This window comes from Myotis myotis, unplaced genomic scaffold, assembly GCF_014108235.1.
Source record: "Myotis myotis isolate mMyoMyo1 unplaced genomic scaffold, mMyoMyo1.p scaffold_m19_p_1, whole genome shotgun sequence".
Classification (NCBI taxonomy): Eukaryota; Metazoa; Chordata; class Mammalia; order Chiroptera; family Vespertilionidae; genus Myotis; species Myotis myotis.
Genome location: NW_023416313.1, coordinates 56,917,267 through 56,940,690, shown reverse-complemented (window position 1 = coordinate 56,940,690; position 23,424 = coordinate 56,917,267). Strand labels below are relative to the sequence as shown.

General features: G+C 38.2%; 1 pseudogene; it reads left to right on the top strand.

Annotated features, from left to right (window-relative positions):
• Positions 1–2,292: 2,292 nt before the first annotated feature.
• The window catches only part of LOC118649544, a 32,173-nt pseudogene continuing 11,041 nt past the window's right edge, over positions 2,293–23,424 (top strand).

Genomic DNA, 23,424 nt, shown 5'->3' with positions numbered 1-23,424 from the left:
GTCTTTGTTTTACAATGGTTGCAAATATCAAAACAGTTCTATATGTGACACGGCACCAGAGTTAAGTTAGGGTTTTTCAAAATGCTGACATGCCGAGCTCAAAAGGTTCGCCATCACTGCCCTAAATAAAGATGAGTCTTAATTCAGCCTGTTATGTGACTATATCCTGGTGTGAGTGACGGGACAGGATGTAATTTCCAACCCAATGGTCTACTTTCAGAGTAGGTCTAATCTGCAGATTTAGGATTAGAGCACAGGTTCTTCCCTGAGACAGAACCATCAGAGGATCCGAACTAGACCTAAAAAGGTGATTTTCTTTTGCATGTGTCCAATTTTTGCTAAAAATGAAAAAACAACAACAAAAACCCTATCTATTAACTTCAGAGACAGGGTATAAAGGGCAAAATTGCAGATTGTGTAATCACAGTCAATCAGGGGAAGATAAATTCTCGTTGAAAGAAAAAGCTACTAGTAGTTACAAAGAAAAGGGAAAGTCCAAGAGAGAGCAGCAAAACAAGGCAGGAAACAAGCCCCAAATGGAGTGGCATCCCTGAAGGCGTTTCATGGCCCAGGTTGCTATGCGATCCTCATCTGCCTGACTCAGAACTAAGAGTCTTTGCTCATGTGAATAGGACACTGGGAAGCAATCTATCCTTGTGTCAGACTTACAGCAGCAGGTACTACATTTCTAATAGTTTTGATTAAAATTATAAATACACTACAGGCCCAGTGCACAAAATTTGTGCACTGGTAGGCTCCCTAGCAGCTGCCAGCTGCCAGCTGGGGCTTCCCTCCCTTCCCCCAGCCGGCCCCACCCCCTGGTTGAACTCCTGGATGAACTCCCAGTCAAGGGGACAATTTACATACTATGCTTTTATTATATAGGATTATCTCATATAGATTTTGTTCACATATTGGATAGGTCCTAGAGTAATTCTGTGTGATAGAATTACACTAATATAATGAGATACTATTTTTGAAATAGTAACCAATGCATTTTTATTCCCAGTATTCCCTTCTCATCTGTGCCTTCAGTCTACAGTTTGAATTCATTGGCCTCAGACAAGGGATGACACATTTGCCTCAAGCAAGGGATTGTGACTTAGAGATAGCTTTTTAGCTATAGTCTAAAAAAATATCCCCCAATGCACAGAAATAAAGATGATGAAGGAGATGTGATAAGAGAGCATGAGAGACAAAGGAATGAGACATAGAGCAATGCACAGTCTTGGGCAAAGTTATTCACCTGAGCTCTCTAAGTGCTTCTAAGTTAGCATGTCTACTACTTGCACTCAGGAGTTCCATGGGACTAAGTTCATAGATGGTCCAATTTCCACCCAGTAAGCAATGTATAGTGTGCACTAAGAGAAGCTATGCTAGTCTCTCCTGTTGATAGTGCATCATTCTCTACCCATTCAGCAGAAAAACCAAACATATGCTCAAGACTTCGCTCAATTATTATGTTACCTTATTTTATCTTCGAGATGGACAACCTCCTTTCAGCTCTAAACTTGTAAATAGATAAAGAGGCAACAGCCAAAGGCAAAGACAGTTTTTCTGGAGAACTGAATAGAGGTGATGGGTAGGAGGCAATGCCCTACCAAACCTATACATCATTATGGTTCATGTACCTTAATGTGTAAAATCAGACAGTATGGCCATACTTATAAATTTTATCTTCATCTTGCGAATTTTTACTTCATTCTAAGATACCAAAGGGTCTAAGAAAGAAGCTGATGTGATCAAATGTCTGTGTAGAGTCGTGATCATATAAAGAATGAAAGGTCTGATAAAAGAGGGTATGGTCACTAATATTTATTAGAAGCTTATTTTGGTCTAAGACTTATGCTAGACCCTTTGTGTATATTTTCTCCCTCGATTCTTTGACCAACAATATGGAGTCTGGAATAAACTAATATTCAGAGATGTTAACAGACATGTCTAAAGAGGTGTAAGCACACAGTTCTGGGGTGAGAACCCAAGTGTGTATACAACCCAGTGCTTTTTCCTCTAGTCCGTATTCTCTTCCAACTTCACCAAGCCTAATTTAGAAACAGGCATTAACAACCTTTTCACAAATTGGTGTTTGGTTGTCATGGACACCAGCCATATTATACTTTGTTTCCAGTTTCAGAAGAACTCCCTTAAGCACTATTCCTCATTACCAGTAATGATCCAATCCGTAATGAGTCCTTAATGGTAATCAGTCTTCTCATACCCCAATTAAGCACACCTCATTTCAAGATTTTTGAAACAGGTTTATAAAGACTGAAATTCACATGATGAAGCACCATGGAGAAAAGTGGAGCAAGGCCGCCACAACCACAGGGAGGGACTGGATTTTATAAGAACACTCTTGGAGAGGATGCAGTAATGGCAGAGAGGTAATTCTCACCTTTAATCACTTGAAAAGCAGCTTGCTCTCTATTTTGTTCTCAACCTTCCTAATGCCGCGACCCTTTAATACAGTTCCTCATGTTGTGGTGACCCCCAAGCATAAAATTATATTTTCGTTGCTACTTCATAACTGTAATTTTGCTACTGTTAGGAATTGTAATGTAAATATCTGATATGCAGGGTGTATTTTCATTGTTCGCGACCCACAGGTTGAGAACCGCTGCTTTAGAGCAAGGATTAGGGCTTCAAGACTAGGAAGTGGTCTCGTGTGAACAAGAAAGGTAGGCAGCAGCTGAGTCCAAAATTCAAGTAGGCAATCAGCCAAGAGCAGAAGGTGGCAAGAAGCTCAAAGTCCATGCAAACAACAAGCACTTGGACGATCCTTACAAGTTGACAAAACAGCTAGAAGCGTGTGGTCAAAGAGCAAGAAAGGGTCAACTACTAAGCGGTTTTTGGCATTGTAGGAGTGAGGAGAAAGCAGAAAAACAGCCCCTATCATGGGAAAAACGCTCTTAGAAAGGGACAGTTGCCCTACAGTAGCTCAGTGGTTAGAACATCAGCCCACAGACTGAAAGGCCACAGGTTCAATTCCAGTCAAGCACACGTACTTCGGTTGCAGGCTCAATGCCCAGCCCTGGTCAGGGTGTGTGTCGGGGGGACGCAACCAGTCAACATGCCTTTCTCTCACATCTGTGTTTCTCTCCCCTTCTCTCTCTCCCTTCCTTCCAGTCTCTCTGAAAATCAATGGGAAAATATCCTCAACTGAGGATTAACAAAAAAGGAGGAGGAGGAGGAGAACCTTCAGTCTGAAATTTTCAGTGTGAGGCTAGATACTATAGTCTGGAGATCGAGTCCTTGAAAGTAGAACACCATTGTGGCAAAGATATTTTCAAATGAGGAAGGGGACAACAATCATGCATGCAGCCTAGAAGGAATATGGTTTAGTGTAGCAGCTACTGAGCTTGTGAATTGCTTTTAGACCAGTGATAGCGAACCTATGACATACATGTCAGAGGTGACACGCAAACTCATTTTTTTGGTTGATTTTTCTTTGTTAAATGGCATTTAAATATATAAAATAAATATCAAAAATATAAGTCTTTGTTTTACTATGGTTGCAAATATCAAAACATTTCTATATGTGACACGGCACCAGAGTTAAGTTAGGGTTTTTCAAAATGCTGACACACCGAGCTCAAAAAGTTCGCCATCACTGTTTTAGACGGATGTCAATGACGGCTAAACTACGGTCACAAATTTCAGCATCATTATCTGCATATACAAACTTTAATAAACAGATATTAACACTGTTTTGCATAATTTTGTAGTTATTTTTAGACCCATCCACAACCCCCTGCCACCCTCCTTTCCCTACCCCCCCGCCCCACCACCACCACACACACACACACATTTTAAAGTGTTTTGGAAAAGCTGGACTGGAAACTTAACCCAGGAATTAATAAAATATTATTTAGTGTTCAGTGCCTATAAATCAGTTGTCGAGTAGGCAAGAGTTTCTGCAGAGAAATTTGAAGGGACTTTGTGTCTGGGACATGCTGAGAAGACTTAAAGTAAGAAAAGGCTTGATTTTATCAGTTGTCTGTTATTCACTGGAGAATGTTGTTCATTTTGATGGCTTCCAGAATATTGGAAAACAAGATGATCTCCGATGACTACATGTCCAAAAAAGCAGGTAGGAAGTGAAAAAGGAAAAGAGACCAGTAGAGGTGGCCGCATGTGTTCTAGCCTAAAGAAGGTTCTGGGTAAATGTTGCTCTAGGAAGATTTTAACCTAGATTATGTCTTTTTTTTTTCCTTTTTCTAATATCTTAGAATCAGAAAGCTTCACTTTTCTGTTGGAGCCCATAAAAGCAAAGGAAAGAATTGGCTTTGAACTATGGTGTGTTATTAGTGACTTTTGACATGTGCTTATTCTGCAAAAACTCACTGCACTCTCCTCCCATCATAGATTCAACCACCACTACCAAATCATACTGTAAGAAGTCAGGATTTGTTATTTTTTCTAATATATTTTTATTGATTTCAGAGAGGAAGGAGAGAGAGAGAGAGAGAGAGAGAGAGAGAGAAACATCAATGATGAGAGAGAATCATTGATCAGCTGCCTCCTGCACACTCCCTACTAGGGATTGAGCCAGCAAATCAGATATGTGCCCTTGACTGGAATCAAACCTGGGACCCTCTAGTCTGCAGGTCGATGTTCTATCCACTCTGCCAAACTGGCTAGAACTGTTGTCATTATTTCTTAACATTTTATCTTACCTACTATTTAATAATACATTTTGAAAATGAAAATCTAAGTTCCTTTACTGTGCTAAAGTGAATATGAGAAGAGATTTTTCTTATATTATTGGCCTGGAGAAAGTGGGGCAATGACACAGAATGAAGTAGCAGAATCAATACACAAGAAGAAAACTTAAGACAATGTCAGAGTCTGACTGAATTGCAGTCCCCTCTGTCACAGCATCTCCCCCAGGGAACTTGACTCATGTGCTGAAGTGGAACAATATGTACTTTGTACAAAAGGGCCAGTCCATTCATATAAATTTAACTCTTACCTCAATAAGACTAAATAAAATAAGCTCCTTAAAGCCAACCACATTGACATATTTGTCCTGTAAGCCCCCAAATGTCTACCACATTCATCAGTATACACAATTATGATTACATAATTGGCTTTTTAATAATTTGTTGGCTGATTGAGTTATGCATGATCTATCAGAGCCTGAAAATAATAGTGAGGGCTAGAGAATTCTTGTAACATAAATGGAAGCCAAAAAGTTAATCCAAATCGTAGTGGAGAGTATGACCAAAAAAATGGCAGCACAGAAATACAGGTAGGATTAGGTCACTAGGTATTTTAGCTGTTGGCCCTTAGAAGGGAAGAAACCAGAAAGAAAGGACCATAGTTGAACACCTATTTTCTCCCAGGGAATTAAAAGAGTTCTTTTTTCTTAGGGAGGGAAGCCATTTGAAATAGGACAAGATTTAAAGTTCAGAGTTCTGAGCCAAAATATTCGAGGGTGGGGATGACAGGGCTGGGTGAATCAACAACACAGAAGCACACAGGAGAGCAGGGACTTCTTGAAATCACACTGAAGTGTGTAAGTATGTAAGATTGCTGGGAATTTGGCAAAATCAGAGCACTAAGTTGAGCAATGAGGAGCAAGGATAGAGCCAGAGCCAATAGGGAGTAAACAATGGCAGTGTGGCAGAATGAAGTCATTATTTTTGTGAGTTTTTTCTTTACCAAGAATACAAAGTTGTTGGTAACTAATATGCTTTGAAATGACAATCTAGACATTTTCCTATTTCTAAGGTTCTAGTGCCAGGTTAGGTTTTGACAGTTCCATAGGAACTTTACCAGCTAATGGTAGAAAAAAAAATTGTTCACTTCCCAACCTCCACTTCCCTTGAGTTTATTTCCACTGTGTCTCACTGCTCTTACTCCTAGCATTACTCCCAGTGAGCCCAACCTGGGTGTGTGTGTCGGGGGAGGGGCGGGGGGGGGGGGAGGAGTGTGTATTGCATATACTTCTTTTGGATTCTGTGTCAGAAATAGAATCATAATCACTTGGAATTCCTAAGATCATTTTTCCTAAAATGATGGCTCTGAAATTCTGTTAGTTTATTCCACAACTAGGGATCCAAACACCTGAATGCTTAAAAGTACATTATTTAAAATACATAACATGTCTTTAAAATTCTTTTAATAAAACTTTTAATTACCATGAAAAACATAGAACTTTAGTTTCATTTCTTACTACATTTTAAATCACATTTATTTACATTTCTTTTGTCAATTACTTCTTTTTACTGGTCAATTTTGTGCTTAGCTATTTTCCCTTTACTTTAAGAAGCAAACTCTACTATCTCAATCTCTCTCTCTCTCTCTCATCCTATTCACATTACTTTGAAAAAGGAATGTTAATAGATTTTAAAAAACTGTAGAACAACTTATTAAAATGTTTGAAACCTTCGACAGATAAGGCTACTCTCATTCAAAAACAAAATTTATGGGAAAACAAAAGAGTACACAAAATACTATAGTAAAGGGTCATGATTTATAATATGTTTTTAAATAATCAAACAGCAGATATGATTTATAAGTCACACAGGATGAAAATATTACATGAACTCACTCTCTTCCCTATGAATCATATTAATGAGCATGTGAGGCTGTGAGCAGCAGTGTCTAAACACAAGTTCTCAGTGACGCTTGTGATGATTCTGGGCATATAGGTCTGCAATTGGTCATGTTAAAACAAAGCAGAACCAAGATTCTAAATAAATTAATGACCAGATATGCCAGAGCAGCTATATAAGAGCCAATAAATTAAATGCCAAACAGATAAAGACACCACATGAAATTAATAAAGTGAGGAAGTCTAGGTAATCAGTGAACTTCATAGCTTTCAGTGTCGGTTAGCAACATAATGTTTCTAAAAAAAAAAAAAAGAATATTTTAAAATTTTATTTTCTTTAGAAAAAATATTGAAAACAAATTGACATTCCATTTTTTTTAAATATATTTTATTGATTTTTTACAGAGAGGAAGGGAGAGAGATAGATAGTTAGAAACATCGATGAGAGAGAAACATCGATCAGCTGCCTCCTGCACATCTCCCACTGGGGATATGCCCGCAACCCAGGTACATGCCCTTGACCAGAATCGAACCTGGGACCTTTCAGTCCGCAGGCCGACACTCTATCCACTGAGCCAAACCGGTTTCGGCTGACATTCCATTTTGAAATTAACATTTTAACATCTGGTTAAACAGAGAGTGGAATATTTGTACAACCTGATACATCGAGATCGGAGGGGGGAAAATGTGTTTCCTAGAATCAATTATCTGTGGTGGTTAGATTTCACAGAACCAGGGTGGCTCTGACTCTGAAACTGACAAAGTATCACTACCTTTTCTTTCCAATGACCCCTTAATAAGAACAAATAGTGCATCTGTGCTGTTGCTATTTTGAACTTTTGGAATGTCTGCTACTAGTAGTCAGCCATACCTGAATCCTCAGCAGTTCACATCTTCCTCCTTTTGACTGCTTGCAATCACTGTCAAAAATGCTTCTGTCTTAGGTGAGAAGGCACGCTGGCTTTAAAGTGAGTGTACTCTGTCCATTCCTTTCTAAATGGAGCAGTTTATTGGTCTAAGGAAAACTGTATAACATAGAAGGCAATCCAAAATTATAAATTAAAAAGTGTGTGAAAGAATGGAATCTCAGTTTTCTTTCAGGCCTATAGTATTTTGCACATTCATTCAAATGCATGGATAGGAGACAATCGTCAATCAAGTATGGGGGTCGGGGGGGCAAAGTAAGTTTACAGTTGTACACAAGACAGAGTTTATTCTTACAGTATATTATTATTTATCGATCATTGTATTATTTTATCATATGGACAACTGTAAACCTACTTTGCCCCCCCACCCTGAATTATGGGTTAATATTAATGCCCTCTCAGTAGGTTTAGGTGAGAGTAATGTTCTATACTCCATCTCCTTGGAGATCTCAAGATTGTCACCCAGATTTCAAAAATAAACAGAAAAGGGGCTGTTGCAGCAAGGAAGTCTATAATACTTTCCTGATCTCTCACTGAGAGCCTTAGTAAATATTATTTAGCATACAATATTTACCTGAGTATTTCCCAACCTACAGGAGATTAGAAGTGGCAAGCTAAAGGTGTGATCAAAGGGGAAGGAAGGAGAGATAAGTGGACTTGAGAAAGTCTGAGAAAAACTATTTGAGCAAGATAAAAAGCCGAAGAGACAACAGTTCCAGGCCTTATTTAATTGCTGTGACTAAACAAAACGTAAATGAAACAGTGTTACTGCACTAAGTAATAATTCCTGTTTGTAATGTTACAAACATAGACATCCAAAAAAAATCTCATAGTTCTTAAAAGAAATTTAGAAAGTTTTCTTCATTATAAGTAAAATAGGCAGGGCTTGGGGGAGAAGTAATGCCCAAAAATTTGGAAAAGAACCCACTTCTAAGCATATAAATACTGAATAAAATCATCCTGAACTTAAGGAATTAGAATACTCAGGTTCCTGTTAGTTAAACATAGCCAGGATTTTTTTCTAAACAGATTGAAATAATTGGGTTCTGTAGACAGGCAAGAAGGTAGAAGGGAAGTTACACTATTGAGGGGACCAAAAAGCCAGTGTACCATTGGAGACTTGATGTATGTATCAAGTGTTAACAAAGATATTTTGGTTAGTTGAATATGAAGACAAATAAGAAATGCAAAGAAAATGAGATCTGAGAATCTAAAATTATCACAGATAGGAGAGAAGGGCAGATGTAGGAAAATTTGAGTCAAGACAATTGATAGAGAGAGATCACTTAAAAAAAATATTAATATGGGCCTCTTGTTTGAGAAGCCAAGAATGAAGAAATATTGAAAGAAGTCAACTTCTAAAGGAGAACGGGAAAAGGGAGAAAAGCCCTGTCTAATACTGAGTGTCTGTTGTGATTGCTAAAAGTTGGTCTGAGTCGGTCTGGAAGACATTATGGTTTTACAGCTCTGTTTCCAACTCCTTCTGAAAACAATTTTCTGTCTATACAGCTATTAACCCATCTCCTCTCCTTAGGAATAGAAATGAGACAGAGCACAGCTGTGTGAGGTTTTCGGTCCTCCCAGCAGCATGTGGTTGAGGAAGACTAGCTCTCGCCTGTAATGGATACTGAGCAGTGTATCACAAGATCATCACACCCAGAGGTGTGTGTAATTTGCTTATAAAACCAGGGTGACACACCACTGCAAAAGTCTGTTCCTACTGAGACTAGGAAAACCCTGACAGCTGACTGTGATTGCATCACGGTCATTTATATGCACCCTTTCTCAATGCTGAGAGAGAGACAGCCCCCAGCCTGCTGCAGCTTCACATTTTGCTCAGTGGAATGAGTATGTCCTCTCAAAAAACACTAATCCAAAGATAGTACATATTTGAACTTGAGGTTATGCCAGTTTTTATCATCGAATGAAATAAAAACAGCCATCTAGTGAAAACGCAATAGTTTTAAGAAGTGAAAAAAATTGCTACCAGGAGTCATTTTAACTGCAGGAATAAACATTTCAAGCATGATAAAATTTTAACATGGTAATATTGACAAATAAAAGAATGTTAGAAAACTCAAGATAATGAAGTTATAAGAATGTCATCTGAATTTCAAAATCCCAGGCCCTTTGCTCAGCTATCCACATGCGTTGTCCAAAGGGCAGTCATTCAATTATCTGTGAGGTCTCAACCTGAAAAGACTCTAGGAAAATGAAAACATGAGCAGTGGATTTTGTGGCCCACTTTTTTTAAGGTAGGTCATTGAGGAAGGGGGTTGCTGATTTAGCATTCTCTGGTATTCCAACCATATCCCCCTCCATCCTGAGGCCACGTTAGCTAGTTTGGGGATTTACCTAACAATAAAGCAGATTTTCTTCTCTAAAATATGTTGGGCCAGTAGGCCCATAGACTCATCAATCCCCTATTGATCCAGGGAGTCCCTAGATTCTTGTTAAATTTCCATACATGACTCCCTGTCCTCCTTTAAAGCCAGCTCTGCACCAAACCTCCTTGAATTTTGGTCAGTGGGACGTTCCACTTTTTTGGCCAAAGTATAGTGAACACATGAACCCTTTCCTGCAGACCTGCCCATTGTTTTTTATTTAAACTGGAGTGCCTGTGCTGCCTTAGTTTTTTGTTTTGTTTGTTTGTTTGTTTTTTGTTTTTTTTTGTTTTTTTGCCTGGAAGAATCCTTAATCCTTAAGGAAAATAGACACACGAGAGTCAGCCTTCATTATCTCCTGGACATGCTGAGGCACTACCCACATCCCAGAGTGAACAACACAGTTTAGTCTTCTGCTGCACTTGCATTTCAGTAACTTTTACATATTAATTACATAGCATCAAATACATTACTACGTGAAGACTTGGCCTCAATAAATACAGGCTATAGTCCAGCTTTGGTGAGCTGTACCTTCCAGTGACTACAGTTATCGTTCAGACTGATGATAAGCTCTCAAAGAATTTAAACATTAATTTTAACTTAATACATTAGACAGCAATTAAAGAGAAAAATAGAATTCATTTTAAAATAAAGTTTTCATTGTCTCTCAGTAATTGTCATTTATTTAGCACATATAATGGGCCAGGCACTAGGCTGAGCTTTTAAAAAATTTAGTCAGGTAAGCCTTGCAACAACCCGATTACAGATGAGCAAACTAAGGTTCAACATGGTTAAGCAAAAAGGTCACAGCTGATTATTATAGAAAATTTAGAAACTCTCATAGAGAAAAAGAAGAAAAATGGAGTTCCCTCCACTTTGAACACTTTGATATATTTATATATCTAAAAATATACATTTACCAACTTCTTATTCTATCATTCAGCAATATATTTGAAAGGTTGACATCATTTTTACCTACTGGTTTTGCATTGTGTGGCTATACTATGATGTGTTTATGGCAGCCTGTTGTTGGACATTTAGGATACTCATAGAATTTTAAATGCTCAGAGGAGGCTGTGTCCTAGTGCTAGATATACCAAAACATGTGGTTTACTTGAAAAGGTGTGACTTTAACAGAAGGGTTCTTTGTTTAACTTGGTGGGGTACCTTGGTCAAGACATTTACCATTTGAAGTCTGTTTACTCATTGTAAAAGGAGATTATTACTCTTAATTTTTGAAAGGATTAGAGATAACCTCTGACTCAGTGCCTGACATAGAGCCTATGTCAGGGGTGGGCAACCTTTTTGTGAGTGTGTGCCAAAACCAGCAAAATCTCTGACTCAAAATTCTTCTGGGTGCCAACCCTAATTTTTTGAGAACATGTTATGCCTACTTGATGTACATATGTAAAGAACCTTGAAGAAATAATAAAATTCATTTGAGCGACAAAAACACAGTATATGATAATGAAAAATACATTTATTTTTTAATGTATACACGTACACTGATAGTCCGACAGAAAACTTTATGACTCTGTTTGATATTATCAGTGGGACTTTTGCTGCTGCATCACTGATGACAGAGATTTTACATCAGGTTTATATTTCGTGACCTTCAGAGATACGCACGAGCTACCACTTTCATCTGTCAGGCTACTCCTATTACGAGACTTAACAAAATTCATCACTGAGAACAAAGATTCACAAGCATATGTGGATGAAACCAAAACACTGGTCGGATCTAGGAAGGCAGGGAGAGTTAAGGCAGAGGCATAGAAATTGCTCTTCCCCCTCTCTCATCAATCCATGTCTATGGTCTATAAGATAATTTGTTATATAAAATTATTTATTTATCTAAGATGCACCTACACTGAATTTATATGAAAAATAAAAAAAGTCGATATTAAGAAAAAAATTGTAAATGGAAGATTATAAGAGAGGGTTTCGCGTGCCAGCAAAAGTTACTGGCGTGCCATGTTTGGCACGCATGCCAGGGGTTGCCCACCCCTGGCCTATGTTCACCAAGCTGTCCACATCAGGACCACTTTGCTGGATGGAATGCTACCAGATTCATGAATCATTCACTAAAGACAATTAGATATTTAAAGTTTATGAATTGCTTATTTCAGGAATTTTTCACTGTTGACCACATGTAATGAAACATGTGGAAAACGAAACCTCGGATATGGGAGGACGCCTGAGCTCACATGGCTCAGGCAGGGAAAAGGTAGAGAACCAGTAGGTGAGAGGCAAATCAAGTGTGTTTAATACCAAATAGTTTCATTCTGTTCCAAGACCAGAGACCTTTCCTATCCAAGCACTTTCAGCATCTGCAGGAAAGCACCAAGGTGACTCTGTAGAGACTATAAACAGATCGGTGTAAATCTGTTACTCACAAATGAGAAATCCCAAGGAGCCATGGTTTATCATGATGCTTTGTGCCTAGAAGAAGACCAACATATTTATATCTAAACTTAAAATATGTTTAGCATTTTACTAATTTTTAATAAAACACTTGTTTATGTCTTAACATTTGAAATGGAAAATAGTGCAAATGTCAAATGGTTGAGTGGGCCCACAGGAGAAGATTATGGTTCACACACAGCTGCAAGAAGGTAGAGATGAGGAAGTGAAGTAAGTATGTGCTTATTTCTGCAAATTTGTGACCTTTCTGGTACTAAAGTTTGAGGATAAAAAAAAAATGCCAGTATTCCCAGGATACAGACCAATTTTTATTGGTAAAGGGACTTGCTGATGACAGGGAAAGGGTGGATTTTCTGAAGCTTCCTTTGATTAAACAGCAGACACTCAAGGATAGCATTCAGCAGTCTAGGGAAGTGAGAAAGAGAGAGAGAGAAAAAAAAAGACCCACACCTGCATTTTGTTTTGTGTAACCCCGGAAGAGAGTTCCAGAACAATTTAATGAAGTCATGTTCCATGCCAGAAGAATGTGTTTGCAAGGCTGATGAAAATCTGATGGGCATTTTGCCTGGAAGATTGTAAGGAAATGAACAAATGTTTTCTACTATGATTAGCAAGTCAACAAAACTCTAACCTCTAACTTTGGTTCACAGAGGGGGAATACACAGAATATTGACACAATTGGTAATTTATAAGATATCGCACCAAATCAATCCCCTTTCAGGATAAGTACCCCAGAATAACATTAGAATCTCAGTTTTACAAATAAAGCTATCATGGGAGAGCAATAATGGCCTTGTGCCACATCAGTGCTTTCTTTTTAATGTTCTGTGTCTTAAGTCTAAATAGAATCTCTACCTTTTGGGTTCTTTTTCTTCCCCTTAACTCTAGGGAAAATTGTCAATTGACCAAATTTTGCTAATAACTCTTTTCTGTTTCCTAGTGTCATTTATTTATGCAAGTGTTTAGCATAGGTTACCTGAATATTTATGTTGCACTGGGAATATACAAAGGTATTAACATTTGGTATATGTCCTCAAGTGTTTAGTCTTATCTTCTTTGAAATTACCTCCTTCTTCAAATATCCTTCTTAGATATATTTTGCTCTCAGACCACTCCATGTTTCTAGCTAAAATTTCCCTTGAATTACATATGAAAATATTTGTGAATGATGATGGCACCTCACAATGACTAAATCCTAGCAGGTGCTCAATGAATACTGGCTCCTCTCCCTCAATAGCTAAGGTGTCAACTTAATGTGTGAGCCATTCAAATGATATTTTCATTTTACCAAAGATTCTTAAGTACCAAAAGGAACAAAACGATTAACAGGAAATGGCAAATGGGGAGGATACTATTTAGGGCAGGGGATTCAATGCTAGGTATCGTTCCTAGGCCTCTTTTACCAGCCAGGGTACCCACTCCAGCTGCAGTGAGTCTGACTGCTATGGCACACAGCTGCCCTCTTCTCCAGAAAAGTGTCTCATTTAAAATCTGACTGTCCCTGGGGTACAAAACGTTGTATCTATTGCCTCAGGTGGGACCAACTCTGTGGTGCTATTGAAGCTTCTGAGTTCTCTGGGCTTAGACTGAGGCTAGAGTTCTGAGAACACATCATTGCTTAGCTTCCTCCTCTATCCAAACGGTCTTCACTCACTCCCTTCTTCCAAATTACGGGTACCCAAATAATTATCTCAGACTCTGTTACTGGGGACCTTCACCCAAGGCAGCACCACAAATGGTCCTATGTAGCCAGATACCTAGAGGGTATGTTTTTCTTGCTCTAAAATCAACAAAAACAAATAAATATAAGTAATGCCTACACCTTGAGAAAGATAATTAAATTGCTTAACAAATCCAAGACATTCATTATAAAAATATTTACCCAGTGACCCAAATGTCAACCCCCTAATAAAGTTAGAGCAGTTTCTGATTTTTAAATGTCCAAATAAATAATAAACACAATATTTTTTATGTTAGCAATTGTATAAAATTATTTTCATCATTTACCCTGAGAGAAATAATAAGCCAGGATTTATTTTACACATAAGTGAAGAAACAAAACAATCCTACTGACAATAATAAACCTCTACTCTTAAGATAATTTTAATTGGCTTTACTCATTTTAGACACTGAAACTGAAACATCAGCAATGCTTACCAAGGGATACAGAAGTCTCCTGATGTTGCCTCATCATCATTAATTTTGTAGTGCTTTAAGTTTTAAAAAAATCTTACAATATACTATCTATTGATCTTCATAATAACCCAGGACACAGAAAATTCGGATACCTTTCTTTTGAATCAGATGGGAGTATTGAAACCCATATAATCTGTTAATTCTGATTGCCCATTTAGAATAACCAAGGGGAGATTTGTAAAATTATGGAGGGCTAGACTCCATGCCAAACTATTTAAACACAAGCCTGGGGGTGGAGAGGAACTTAATAATCATACTTTATAAAGTTTTTGGATCAACCTAATGTGTCACCAAGTTGAAAAACACTAGATTATAAGTGGTGCAGCCAAATCCCTACAGCTGGTGAGTCCTAGACTTATATCTGAATCCAAGTTTCCTTGGCCCCATCTGACTTCCTTTCAGTGACTCCACTGGAAATTTTTCATTTTAACTGGTATTTAAAGAATGTGAAGTAGAGTATTTGCATTCTACTGGAAGGCAAAAGATATGAAAAAGTCAAAACGGATTTGATTTTTCACTAAGCAGTTTTGGATGGGTAAACCATCTAGGGATGTGCAAATGAGATTTCCTTTCAAACAGAAAGGTTTTATAAATGACAGAAACTGCTTAGGAAAACATAAACATGGTTTGCCTGTTTACCAAGTGTTTATAAAACACAGTAGTTGAGTTTCTTTAGCCTAAAATTATTACATCTCTGGATCACCAATGACATATTTGTCCTTTTTTCCTGTAATATAATATTTTCTTCAGTTTATATTTACATTGAGCTTAGTTTGTAGAAACATTTAACCAATCACTTAGAAGTCATTGGTGAAAAATCCAGTGTGTACAACAAGGTTTTTAAAGTTTGTTTTTTGTTTTGTTTTGTTTTTTAGGAGTTGGGTGTAGTCTGCTAGCTAGGCTATACTCAATGTCCATGTTGGTGAGGGAAAGAAAGAATAGATTTATTTTACAAACTAGAGGCCCAATGCACTAAGATTCGTGCAAGAATGGCCTTCCCCTGGCTGCCAGCACCACCTTCGCTCCAGCTGAAGCCGCCTTTCTGCCTTCCCATGCTGCCAAGAGGCTGGGAGTGGCTGGGGTGGTGCGGAGCACCTGCATTCCTGGCCACTTGGCGCCTGTGTATGCAAATTAACCTGCCAGCTTTGTTGGGTTAATTTGCATACTCATTCCTGATTGGCTGATGGGTGTCGTGAAGGTATGGTCACTTTGCATCTTTCCCTTTTATTAGTGTAGATAAGTGAAGAAACAAAACAATCCTACTGACAATAATAAACCTCTACTCTTAAGATAATTTTAATTGGCTTTGCTCATTTTAGACACTGAAACTACTAAAACTGTTAAATTGAACTCTGGGGTCCTGAACCAAACTCTCAAATCTTATTTGATTCCCACAGGGCTGATTTCCTGCTTGAAGTGGAATCCAGCTTTCATCCAGAGCCTGGCTGAATGGAGTGCTGAGCCCCTGCCAATACCTAATAGTTCCCAATCCTTTAGATCAGTGTTCCTTAAATGCTACTGTGCTATGGACTCCTTAGCAGTCTGATAAAGCCTATAGACTCTTTCTTATATCCCTCAGGATTGTAAAGGAAACCAATTATATTGAAAAACTGTTCTCACCATGTAAAATCACCCCTAAGCATATAACCATGACGTTCATTTGGCATTGAAAACCACAGCCGTCTAGAAGTCCTTTCTTACATGTATGATGCTTGAGTTCTTCGTTTGAACTGCTGGAGCCTCAAAGAGAGAAGGTAGCCCTCAGGTTGGCTCAGATATTTTCCTCCACCAACCTCCAGAGAATTACAAATTCCGAGCATATCCTGAAACCATGTGGCTTATATTCAGCTGACATCAGAGAGAGGCTGGGTTGGGTCATACTGTGATTTGTGTTGTAAGAAATTGATCAATTTAGGTATTTGTTTATGTCAAAGATGCTACCTATATGACAAAGAGGAAGGTAGGCTCTTTGATTTTTTTTTTAAATTACATTTAAGACAGAACTTGACACTTCATATTTCTTTTCTATTATGAATATGGATATCAACTATTTTGGTACCCTCCATCACCATTAAAAAAAAAATCACACAGTTGATTTAGGCAGGAACAAAAATGTTGATTGTTGATTAGACTGCTAGACGCCCATGATTTAAATCCTTACTTAGGATCATGGATTTATATTAATAGACTATGTATTTGTCTTTTTCATTATGTACTTTCTCCAGAAGTTACTCTCACCTATTCTTGCAAATTATGAAAAGATTTCTTAAATTATTTTGGGAAAGAGTACACAAAAAAGAAAGCATTTTCATTTTTTAGGATACAGAGTTTGTTTTTGTTTTTTCTTCTCATTGATATTCACTGAATATTTAACAACCACCTATTGCATTGATAACACTTCCCAAATGTCTATCAGTAGATGAATGGACAATAATGCTGTGGTACATTTACACAATGGAATACTACTCTACTCTAAAAAGGAAGAAAAGTTTACCCTTTGTGACAGCATGGATGGACCTAGAGAATTTTATGCTAGGTGAAAGATAAATACCATATGATTTCACTCATATTTGGAATTTAATGAACAAACTGAATTCCCAAACAAAATAGAGACAGACTCATAGATAGAGAGTAGGCAGACAGCTATGGTGGGGTGGGGGGATGGGGGGAGTGTGGGTGGGATTGAGCAAAAAAGAATAAAGGAGAGAGAACTTATGGGCATGGACAACTGTGTGGTGATTGTGGTGGGGAGGGGGGTGAAGGTAGAAGAGAGTGTAGAGGGGATAAATGGTGATGGGGAAAAAATTTTTGAATGCATCATTTATTTAAACAGTCTCTTTCAAAACATTGGTTGAGCAAATGCCCCCCATCCCCCAGGGGCTGAAATAGCCATAATCTTTTTGAAATAGAACATTCAAGTCTGTAAAACATTTAAGGAAGCAACTTCTTCAGTCATTTGCCTATTAGTCACCGCCTGTAAGTTCTACCCAGCCAACATGAGGCCAAAATTACCAGAAATCATGCTGTTAAAACCCACTTTGGATCAAATGATGTAAGATAAAGGTCACATTTTCATTAATGTAAAGGCCATGTGCTTTGGAAACACAGGTTATTGTTTAGGGCACATTTTAGATATTAATGTTTGCGGGAATAATTTTAAACTATCAAATAATTCAATAAAAGTCTTCATTCCATCTTTGATAATCATACATTAAACTTAACCTTAGTGCTGTAATCCATTATAACTGTTTCTGCTTTGTAAGTTTCTCTTTGATATGATTCATACCTCCCAGCAAAAGGGAATAGCTGACCAAGCTGCTCACCCATGTTCTGACTTTAATTGTGTGTTAGGACAAAATTTGTGCTCCTATTACAGAGACTCCAATGCCATAGCTTAAGTGAGAAAGATGTTTAAGTCTTCCCTGTAACAGTCCATGTGGTCTAGGAATGTGGGGCATCTTCACTCCTGAATACTCTCCAGTATTCCAGACCAAAGAAGCACAAAGCTTCCAAGTATGGGGTGGTTGTCACCATGCTTCAGAGGGGAAAGAGAGGCAGCTTGGAGGAGTGCAGGGACAATGCTTTAAGAACAAGACCTGGAAGGGGCACACTCACTTCTGTTCCTCTTCCATTGGCGGGCACGTCATTGCATGGGCATGCCAACCTACAAGGGAGAATGGGGAATGTATGTGCTAGCTGGGCAGCTGTGTAACCAGCAAAAGGTCTGATGAGGAAAAAAAGGAGAATGGATTTGTGAAATAACTACCAGTCTACCACCAGCTGGCTTTGCATTTCTGTTTCTATTTTCTGTTTTCAAATTACCAAAAGATGCACAACTAGCCTTTATCAAATATGGTATCATGGCAATAGGTCACAACCTTTCCATTTGATGGGTTTAAATGAAGTGGGCATTGTATGTAAAATATGCATTTTTAGTGTTCAGACCCTTTGAAAAATGTCTTTTATTATGACAATTTAAATACAAAATATAGGGAGAATTTTAGACTTTAATTTCTGCCATGTGTTCAGAAATGTTGCCACATTTTCAAATTTACAATTTTAATAATTATACAGAGTTATGAGTAGGTTGGGCCTCCTAGGATTAAATGTACAAAATGTTTTAAATTATAAAAAAATATATTAACTACAACCATCTATGAAGTGATCTGGGTTAGATTCGTTATGTACTTAATATACCTTAAAAACTACACCTTAAAAAGTAGGCACAATTCACCCAGTTTTGCAGATCAGAACACTTAGATGCAGAGTTTAGATAAGCTGGCCTAGTTCCTTAAGTGGTAAAGTAGGGATTTGAAACCAGAGCTGTCTGATTCTGAAGCATTCTCTATTCATCATCTCACTTAATCCTCATAACAATTCTTTGATATAATCAGCTGGTTGTTGCCTCATTTAATATAGTAGAAAGTAAAGATCAGAAAGGTTAAATGACTTGACAAATAAACAGTTAAGTAACAGAGTTAGAGTTTCTGATTCTAAAAGTCTATACTCTTTGAATAACTGCTTTTGAATTAAAATCACTGTATTTACTACAATCAAGAACTTAGTCAATCAGGCATCATCTTCTAACTGGGTGATTTGTGGCAAGCTACTTAATTACCCAATATTCCAAGAATGACAATAGGCTTATCAAACTGCAATTTTAGAAATTAAATACATTAATGTAAAGTGCATGCAAGGAACTTGGTGACAGTAGGTGCTCACTCCAATTTTCAGCTCTTTCTCTCTGAATCTAAATTTAGGTGTAGCTTTACAGAGACTTGTATATCCTTTTATAGGTATAAAATACAATTGTCATTTACTTGTACCCTAAAGAGAAGAAAGCTAGAAGTCATATAACATCACTTTCTCACCTAGTTGGTCTTTTGACACCTTTGTGATTAACACTTACATTTAATAAAACTCAAAAATTTAGGGAATTCCCTCCTAACTTCTCTGTATTCGTTAGCGCTATGGATATCCTAGATTTTTTCCCTCTTTGTCTCTGAATATACTTTCTTTATTTTGTTGAGTCCTGTGATTTCAGTAGAATAGTCACTCTTATGTCATACAACATGAGTGATAAAGCTAATAATGATTGTAGTCTTTGTAGTAACTTGTTTATTTAAAAGTTTATAGATACACTAGAGTCCCGGTGCATGAAATTTGTGCACGAGGGGGAGGGTCCCTCAGCCCAGCCTGCACCCACCCTCTCACAACCTGGGACCCCTCAGGGGATGTCCGACTGACAGGTTAGGCTCAATCGCACAGAAATCCCTGTGGATTGAGCCTAAACTGGCAGTCAGACATCCCTCTCATAATCTGGGACCTCTGGCTCCTAACCGCTCGCCTGATCACCCCTAATTGCCTCTGCCTTGGCCCCCACCACTGTGGCTTCATCCGGAAGACATCCAGAAGGTTGTAGGCTGTCCGGTCTAATTAGCATATTATGCTTTTATCATTATAGATTTGGCCTATTAATTCTTTTAATTAACAACAACCTTACTAGGTAGGTACTATTATCTCTACTTTGCATATGAGAAAAATGAAGTGCATAGAGGTTTAGAAACTTGTTAGGAAGAAGTGGAGTGAGGTTTCTAACCATGCAATCCTGCACTAATCAATCCTGGTAACCACTACACTATCAGGCCTCTCTAAGAAATGAGTAGTTGCACTTGTTAAAGGAAAAAGATTTCAGTGGGTTATAATACTCCTTTAAGTGATCCTTTCTGGTAGAGGATAATATTGCTATATTCTTTTATCAAATTGTTTTATTGGAGAGCCAAATTGATTTATTTGTAAAATTCTTCTTTAAGACATCAAAAAAATCTGACTTAAATATTTACAATTCTGTCTACATTTAACTCCCTTTCTCTTTTTTATGATGCAACACAACATTAAACTTAATTTTTATTTGCTGTTGCCAAATTATGACTGTCAAGAATGGCATCTCCCATTTTTTAGAGTAAGTAACCCAGGTCTGATAATGCTGAGTCTATGCATTCTGACAGAAAGTAAATATTAATGGCACAAGTCGTTCCCTGTAACTGCCTCTCTATAGAATAATTTCATTTTAATAATGCATAAGCACAGAGCATAAAAACACAAAGACAAGAGAGCTGTAACTCAAAGCATTTTTCTTCTTCTACCTCCTGTTCTGCCAAAGACATGATGATAGGAATCATCTCCGAATCAGTTTTTCAGTTGTTTGTTGTTTGCCTTAGGCCTTATGATGATGTGGTTTTCCCTCAGCTGGGCAGCAGGTTTAGGTCTCAGTCCATGGGAGATTCAAAAAATTAACTAGGATCCTTCAGGGTGTACTGAGCTGGCCCTCCAGGCTGGACTTGACTGCACAGTGAAGGTGAAAGTGTGCTTTCTTCCCCTGCAAGTTTTCCAAGCTTAGTTCCTGCCACTCTCTCTCCTGTGACCTGAGGCCTCTAAAACCCCATGGCTTCCAAATCTAAATAATCAATTCGGCTTTGAGTTGTGCCCATGTTGTTTCAACCATAGTCATTTTCATTTCTCTATAAAAGATAATGAGAAAGTTGGATTAAAAAATTCTCCTGTCCGCCGAAACCGGTTTGGCTCAGTGGATAGAGTGTCGGCCTGCGGACTGAAGGGTCCCGGGTTCGATTCCGGTCAAGGGCATGTACCTGGGTTGCGGGCACATTCCCATTGGGGGATGTGCAGGAGGCAGCTGATCGATGTTTCTCTCTCATCGATGTTTCTGACTCCCTATCCCTCTCCCTTCCTCTCTGTAAAAAATCAATAAAATATATTTTAAAAAAAAATTCTCCTGTCCTTTAACACATTTTTGATCCTTGTATCCCTTAGACTTCGAAAATAGTATCTTAGAGAAAGATATTACATGTTCCCGATGACTCCTCAAATGTTAGCATGAGGCAAGTTGTAAAGTGTTGAGGTACTATAAGGATGTATCTAATGCCTTCACTGATTGCAACTGCATAAGAAACTTTAAAAATTCATACCATTGGGTTTGATATATATTGATTTGTGAGTCAAGAGAAGACCAAAATAATTGCTTTAGGATATCAATGCATTTGTCTATCCTCATACTTTGCTTTATTTTTCTTCATAGCACTTATCATCTGGAATTACCCAAAGTAGTAATTTATTTGCTTTATTGTCTACCTCACCTACTAGAAAGTAAACTCCATGAGGACAAGGATTTCTACTTTGTTCACCACTATATTCCCAGGGTCTATAACAGTGTTTGGTGCATGGTAGACCCCTGGTTGAAATAAATAAATGTATGTGTCATGTAAGTATGAGTGAGTGCACAGGATCTGTCACACAAATGGTTATTCAACAGTCAGCCTTAGAGGAAGTGACTTGCAAAAACAGAGCAGGAATAACGAAAGCAGAGTCCATAAAACCACTGGGAAATGGGAAGTTGCTATCACCAGCAACAGTGTGAATGGCGAGAGCTTTGGCAATGATGGCAGCCCCTCTAGTGCCTTCAACATTAAACTTAAGGGAACTAGGGGAAACTATTGGCTCCCTTGACCGTGGGCAGGGGCAGCTCCAGAAGGGCAGTAACACCTTCAGCCAACATCAGTGGTATATCTGCCACTTTTGGCATTGCAGTAAGCAGGGATTATCATGCTAAGTCAGAGCAAGTAAGTTAGTAAATGAATCAAGGTATTGATTCTAGACCAGGGGTGGGCAAACTTTTTGACTCGAGGGCCACAATGGGTTCTTAAACTGGACCGGAGGGCCGGAACAAAAGCATGGATGGAGTGTTTGTGTGAACTAATATAAATTCAAAGTAAACATCATTACATAAAAGGGTACGGTCTTTTATTTCAATAGTTTTATTCATTTCAAACGGGCCGGATCCGGCCCGTGGGCCATAGTTTGCCCACGGCTGTTCTAGACTTTCAACTCTGACCATTCTTGATTTCTCCCAGACCAATGATGAAGAAATTCTAGAGAATTTAGAGTTCCTTCAGATTTTGTGAGTCAAAGCTATAGAAACACTAATTTGGGGTTTTTAAATGATTGTTATTACAATTCTGTTCTTATAACTGACTGCCTAAAACACAATGAGTATAATATGCTTTTTATAAGGGGTGAGGGGACAGATATTAAAGGACTGACTAGGCAGAAATAACTTTTGGGAGAAAAAGGAACAAGTGGGACCAAGAAGTAATTTTAACTGGGGAAGGGGGGTGGAAACAGGTATCACAATCCAACAAAAGTGAGAGAGAGCAAAGATAATTTGGAGCCACAGCCTGAGTATCCATTTGGTAGAGCATGGCTCCAGAATGACCCATGATGTATTCCCCAGAGGTTGCCAAGTGCAAAATGTGGCTGCCGTCTCTGAGATCACTGCGAAACCAGGAGGAGGCCTGGGAGTTTTCTGCCAGAATGGAGTAAGACCTAAGAGAGGCTTAAACTGTGGAATGCAGATTACATAGGGCCAAGGCTTTTTAGGCCATAATAAAAATTTTGGATTTTATTTTGTGTAAATGAGAAGCCTCTGGGGAATTTCAAGGAGAAGAGTGACATTTAAAAAGAATCACTAACATTTTAAAAGAATCAAAGACTGCCAAGGAGAAGTAAGGGTGGAAGCAGGGAGCTGCAGTAATCTAGGCTAGCAATAATCTAGGCAAGCAATAATCTAGGCTAGCAATAATCTAGGCTAGCAATAATCTAGGCTAGCAATAATCTAGGCAAGCAATAATCTAGGCTAGCAATAATCTAGGCTAGCAATAATCTAGGCTAGCAATAATCTAGGCTAGCAATAATCTAGGCAAGCAATAATCTTTTGACTGGAGCAGTAACAGCAGTGAGAAAGAGCTAGGTTCTGGAAGTATTTTGAAGGTAGAGAAAACAAAATTTGCTGATGGTATAGATAAGCGATTTTCAACCTTTTCATCTCATGGCACACATAAACTAATTACTAAAATTCTGT